The 6,474-nt window shown below is 35.8% G+C and overlaps 1 long non-coding RNA gene across 1 annotated transcript; it reads right to left on the reverse strand.

The window, feature by feature from the left end:
* Positions 1–746: 746 nt before the first annotated feature.
* On the reverse strand, positions 747–6,000 carry LOC144369851 (uncharacterized). Its single transcript, XR_013429664.1, has 2 exons — positions 5,443–6,000; positions 747–2,972 (listed from the first exon to the last, which is right to left on the reverse strand). It is a non-coding gene; the product is annotated as an uncharacterized LOC144369851 (long non-coding RNA).
* Positions 6,001–6,474: the final 474 nt, after the last annotated feature.

The following is a 6,474-nucleotide window of genomic DNA, read 5'->3' on the forward strand; positions in this document are numbered from 1 at the left end:
AAACAAAACACATTTCCACTATTTTGAAGTGGTCAGAGTACTATCATTTTAACATTTTGATTGCAGTGTGGTATTGTATATTTTACTGAATAATTTCAACTGTGTGTGTGCATACACATCTTAGATTGTTGATTATCAGTGTAACACAATAATGATCCATTACTGCTAGAGTGCTATTTAATATATAGGCTCCTTCTGTGGATGATAACAGCTGACACAAGGTATGAGATTTATTCTGGCTTTTTGTCTTAGTCCCTGCTAAGAAGCAGTGAAGTGGATGATAACTGTAAGAAAAAAATAATCATATTTTTCTGGAAACTATCTACTGCTGTGCTTTTAGTTATTTTGTGGACATACTTGCTAAATTTCATTGCCTACATTTTCTATTTTGGGTTATACTATTCTGCTGTACAGTCTTCTTGACCTGAGTGTTGCAGTTGATTACATTGTGCACATCAGTATGTTTTGCATACACCGAGTATTTCTAAGAAACTCATTGTATGGGGGGGACTATATTGTGGACTTGAAAATGGTGCTTGTAAAATTGTCTGCTATAGGGAAGACTCCTAGGTATTATTGACCCAAGTAAACACTATAACATTAGCTTTTAAGATTATACTTTGGAAAGAAAGCTGAGTCCCCAAAAGGTTGAATATTTTTGACTCAAAAGTTATAGGAAAGATGAAAATTTTCATTTTCTTATTGAAATCATTGAGGAGGCAAGTATCATTAAATATAGCAATGACTCACTGGTACAATCAGATTTATTGTAGGCAACAAATTGCTCCAATTTCATATACAATGTAATTTATTTATATACAGAAATAAAAAGATAGGTCATAGTTGTATACCAAGTGGACAGAATTCTGTCAGCTACTGTTGTTTTCATGATAACAGATGCAGTTGTCCCAACAACCTTTCGTATTCATAAAATCAGTGGCTGGACATCAGTCACCTAAACTGCCTTGTCTATCATCATGTTACAATTACCTTGCTTTCTGAGAGGAGCTTCTATTTTTCAGATCTCATCTGAAGACATATAAACAGCAGAACATGATTTACATCCAGAAACGTAGCTGCAAGGGAGTCTAGGAATTGGAGTGTACAGGTCCCCAGGCTTTCTTTCCCAAGGAGAAATGAAGAAATTTAAAAGAATCATCTTTAGTATTCCAAGACCACTCTAGCCTACAAATACTTAAATAATTACTTAGAAGGACTACAATCAGTTTTATACAGCAATAGCTAAGCCAGGTGGAAACACAAAGATGCAGTCTAATTCCTTTATGCAAAATGAAGGCCACATTCCTATCTTCAACTTTCTGTGCATACTACTCTCAAACCTCCCTGTAGGCCTCTCCTATAGGCAAGTGATTTTGTGACCTCTTTGTTAAAAAAAAGCAAGAACATAATTGTTTTGGCTATAGATGGTCTTTCTCTTTTTACAAAAGCATTTTTAGCTTTGAGGATCATGCAAAAAGAGGTCACTGTCGATAGCCTGTGAACTCTCAATCCAAAGTACATATTGCTTTACCTCTAATTCATTGCTTAAATCTTTTCTCATCATAAAGTCCTTAAAAGAGACTAGTGCTGTCACTAGGAGGACTAGGATTTAGGCTTCTATGGATTTTGCAAGCTTCTTGTCATTAACTGTTCTTCCAGCAGGACATAGAACGTATAAAGCCATATGAATTCAAGTAAATAATTGCATCTCTGTTTCCACAGATAGATCCTGATACATTTGTTTCAATACAAAATACTTTTTCTGAAACATAAGCATTAATATTAACCATTATCTTACACCCTAAATAACCAGTAATAGATTCATGAGTGGAGTTAAGATTATTGCTATAGATAGTGAAGCATCTGAACACTTAATTTGAAAGTGGATATATTAAAAAAGAGAAAATATGCACTTACTGTTAGTACAATTTTATAAATTAAGATAACAATGTTACAAAATATCTGGATTGTTATCTTCTTGAGTGTTGGAACATTACTGTCTGTTGTTGAACACAGAGTACAACGTGAAGGTTATTTAGGAAAAAAAAGCCTAGATATAAATTAGACATTGAGATATTAGTGACTGTAAGCAGCACATAAATTCCTGAAAGTTTACAGACAAATCAATATAGCCAATTAAACCCTCATTTCTTGGCATATTGCATGTTCAAACTGACATCTTAAAGATCAATTCATACTCAGCATGATGAATCATCTTTAGGTTTAATAAGGCATTAAGACCTAGACCATCTTCAAGATGGCATCTTACCCAATATCACAAAAAAAATGTTCTCAAATATTAGAAAATAGCATCTTTGCTTTTAGGCAACCCAGTCACTCTATTCTAGCATCACATTTGCAAAACTGCAAACACTTGGTGGGAAGGTGTTCAGTTTCTGCCTGGGGAGATGATGGACCCCACCCCCACACTGTGAGGAGCTTTTGTTTTCTCTAAACACTTCAAGAGGGTCCTTTGGGATAACACACATCTCTCCTGTCTATCTTAGGTCTGAAATAAGTTTTCCTCTTAAAAATAACACACTAAACCAATTAGCTTTTCAAAATTGAATTAACCTAATAGCATTCAAAAGCTGACAAACATAATCTGCTTGTTTTAAGACAGAAGTGGATTAGTCAACGGCATCATATCTTTAGTCGGTTCCAAATCAAGTTATAAAATCTAACCAAATAGTGAGTGCTGGAATAAGTCATACATATTAGCATGCATAGTCATACTCGTCTCAAATGTAAGCAACACTGGCCCTTTCAGCAGGGAGATGTAAAAGTTGAGAGTCGAAGAATGCTTTTTCATGATGGGGTGGAATGTTTGACATACATGGCTCCCTCGAGCCTTAGCCTGTTTTGTCACATTTGTTATGGTCACAGGAAGGAATAGCTCTTTATTTTTCTGTTGGATGGTATTGTTTAAGCTTTTTTTTTTTTTTTGTGGACTTCCTGCTGCTTGTTAAAATCTGCACCAAAGCAAAAGCAAGACACAAAACTCAAGTACATTGAATTCCTTTTCTTAAACTTTTCAAAAAAATATGCAAATATATTACCATCTTTATAGAAATATTTTTAAAATAACGAATAGTAGTGACAAAAGGGTGTTTAAGCAAAACACACTTATTTTTTAATATGAATTATCACTGAGACATTCTATAAAAATCTATTGAGTGATCTGTTGATACTGTGCCAACCCTTCAAATACCACCCATTTGATATATTGTTTAAAATTAAATAAATGAAGGTGTCTCTATTGTTAAATACTATTAAAGATGAGACCATCTATTATTCATATATAACCCAAAGTAAAGTCAGGCCTCTTATTAATGACCTGGGTAGTTGGTCCTCTAGCATTGAATCTGAGGTGGCCCTGTCACTCTCTCCAGCCAAGGAAGGAAGATGCTTTCATGGACATTTAGGCGTTTAAATGTTCAGATAGCTCCAGCCCTAGCTGTTACTGGACTGAAATCCAATGAAAGGGCCCAATGAGAGCCACCTTATTGACCAGAACATCACAGAACTGTGAAAGATGATAATAAAGTGATGGCTTCATTACACAGCAACATGCTACCAAAGCACAGATAAAGGATATTTGCTTTTTTTTTCATTTTGCATGTAGAATTTTGTGAATTTGATATTCCTGCCATCTTTTGTGTGTGTATTTCACTCATTGGATCTTGAAGAACAAGTTAGATGGACTTTCTAAGAGAAGGGGCAATGGTTCTAGATATTTTGAGTAAATATTTTCATTGGCAATAACTGCTGTAAATTTGCTAATTGAACCGTACACTGAAAACAGTTGATAACAAAGCTAGGCTTTCAAACAGAAAACGAGGGAAATTCACTTAGTACTGATGTTTCTTTTGGCAACTGATGATTAATGTCACTTGAGTCAGCAGACTGTCAACTGCCATAAAATATCTATTTTATGGGAAAAAGGGGAGATACCCATGTGTCCATGAGCCTGACAGAGGTGTGTTATGATAACATAAAGAGGTTTCTCTTTAGTTCTTTCCGGTTCTGTGAACTTTAAACAGTTAACTTCAACCTCAGAAACAATGTTCATCCAGGGGCCTGGCTGTATGCAGCAGCAGCTATTGAGTGGGATGTATTAACTGGCTATAGTAAGAGTTGTAGCCTACTAAATTGGAAAAAAAAGTTGTAGTATTTGTCAGATTTACTTTATGACTATTCAGTGTCCACTTATTTGAAAAGTGAAATGATAAAGTATCAGTACTCTCATTTCAGAGTACTTCCTTAAAAACAACCACAAAGCAACAGACTTCATAATTGTTAAGCAGTGGGACTGTCGCAAATGTGTCAGAAGCTCAGCATTGAGCTTAGTTCTTCAGAATTTTTAGGTTATTAGGACAACAGAGAAATATGGTAATAAAACTAGTCTTCTCCACCCCTTTTCTCTTTGAAAGCCATCTCAGAGGGAATAATCTAGGACAAGGACCAAATATTTCTCCTAGTTGTTGGCATATATTGTATAGATAAGATTACATTATCTGTTTATACCTATATATTATATTATTATACATTTTAGTCCTTATACCTAGTTTTTTTCCTCAAACAGGCACTCAACTTCTTCACTTAATGTAAATTTCTTAACAAGTAAAAATACAACACTTATTATAAATTTAGATATTTATGGACCTGTTACAGTTCCCCATTAGATTGTAAAATCTTTTAGGGAAGGGACCTTGCCTCATTTTTCTTGAAGTAGAACCCTCTAAGTGCTTAATGAGCGAATGGGAAGGAAACCAGAGTTCTTTACTTTAAAGGCCTCATTGAAGGCTTGAAGTATTGAAATCATTGCAATAAGTGATCTTGAAGAGAGCAGCATTTTGCAGTACTCATGAGGGTGTCATACATAGTTCTGTCTTTCTAGTTGCCTAGAAACAAAAGTGTGAGGCTATATGCAGCTGAGTGTTTGTACTGAGAAGATTATCTGTGCAAAGTCCAGCCTTCCTCTCTGGGTTTGGAAGTCATCAGCACTGAGGAACTTCAGGCAATAATGTGGTCTTCGCCGTAGTTTCATTTGCTAAGTTTAGTCTTGTTTCATGGTATGATCAGCAGATACACTTGGCTAAAGAGACTATTTCTTAACATAAAGTATCTGTAAGCAATATTGTGGTTATCCAACATAGTTTGTCAATAGAAACTGTTCTGTACTTATGGTTATAAAATGACAGAACATTGTAGTGTATGGAAAGAGAAAAGAGGGAAAATTGATAATACTGGTTTGTCAAACACCAATTTTCAAGATAAAGGAATTGAAATAATTTTGGCCTATGGATTAACAGTGTGGCAGTGCTGGATAGTGAGCTGTTTAAATTCTAGTTGGAAGTGCTCTTTTTTCCCTGCTGTGGACAGATGTGGAGCAAGATATTGCAAGAGTAACGGCTGGGAGTGGGAATCCTCCCTCCTTACCTGTACCTCTGGGCTTTTCCTGGCCTCAGGCATTGGTAAGCAAAAATAATTCTGTTCTCCTGGAAGGAAAGGCCATTCTGCTGATTTGATCTTGTTTTCAAGACTGCTGCAGCAGATGATGAGGCTCTAAAGAAGAGCAAAGAGGGTTAAAATCAGCTTCTGAATGAGAGCAGTGGAGCCCGAGGGTCTGTTCTAGAGAAATCGTTGGGCATTTAGCAACATTTTGCACACAGCTGGGAGAAGTTTTTCAGCAACAGTCTGTTCTTCAGGAGCAATTTATCATTTAACATTCACAACAGTGCTTGAGGTTGTCAGGCCAGGTGGTATATTACTAGTGAAGAGTGACCTGAGGTTCAGACAGAGGAAGTGACAATGTAACACAACCAGGTTTCTTGATGTCTATGCTAGGCCTGTTTCCATTGCAACATCCTCCTTTGTTGGTACTGGTGGAGAGCTTAATTATAATTCTCATGGAGAACGTGAGTGCTGATGATCATCGTTTGGAACTTACCATATACTGTCTGGTGTGCCTTTTGATGTATATTTCTACCATATCATAAGAACTTGGAAACCACCATTTTATATTTCCCAGAATGTAGTAAGCATTCATTCAAAGTACAATAATTATTTGGTTACTGATGTGGGCAGTAATGCCACGGAGTCTATTAAATAGTAAACAAGGGTTGTTAGGAAGCCACACATTTACAATGCCATTGGTAAGCCAAGGTGAGTTGTACATACTTTTTTTTTTTTTTTTTTTAGATGTACACAATACCTTTATTTTTATGTGGTGCTAAGGATCGAACCCAGGGACTCGCATTTACTAGGTGATATCTCTAACAATGAGCCACAGACTTTTTGTTGTCTTTAGAAATTCTGTTTTTGGGCTAATGTAGATGAGTGAACCTCAGGTTCTAGCTCTGTATTATCACTGAAGAAGACTATTGTTTGTTTGGATTTATGGTGCCAGAAACTATACATAGAATTAAATGAACATTAGGCTTTTTAACAATAGTGTCATATTGTGAAAAT

This window comes from Ictidomys tridecemlineatus, chromosome 13 (assembly GCF_052094955.1).
Source record: "Ictidomys tridecemlineatus isolate mIctTri1 chromosome 13, mIctTri1.hap1, whole genome shotgun sequence".
Taxonomy (NCBI): Eukaryota; Metazoa; Chordata; class Mammalia; order Rodentia; family Sciuridae; genus Ictidomys; species Ictidomys tridecemlineatus.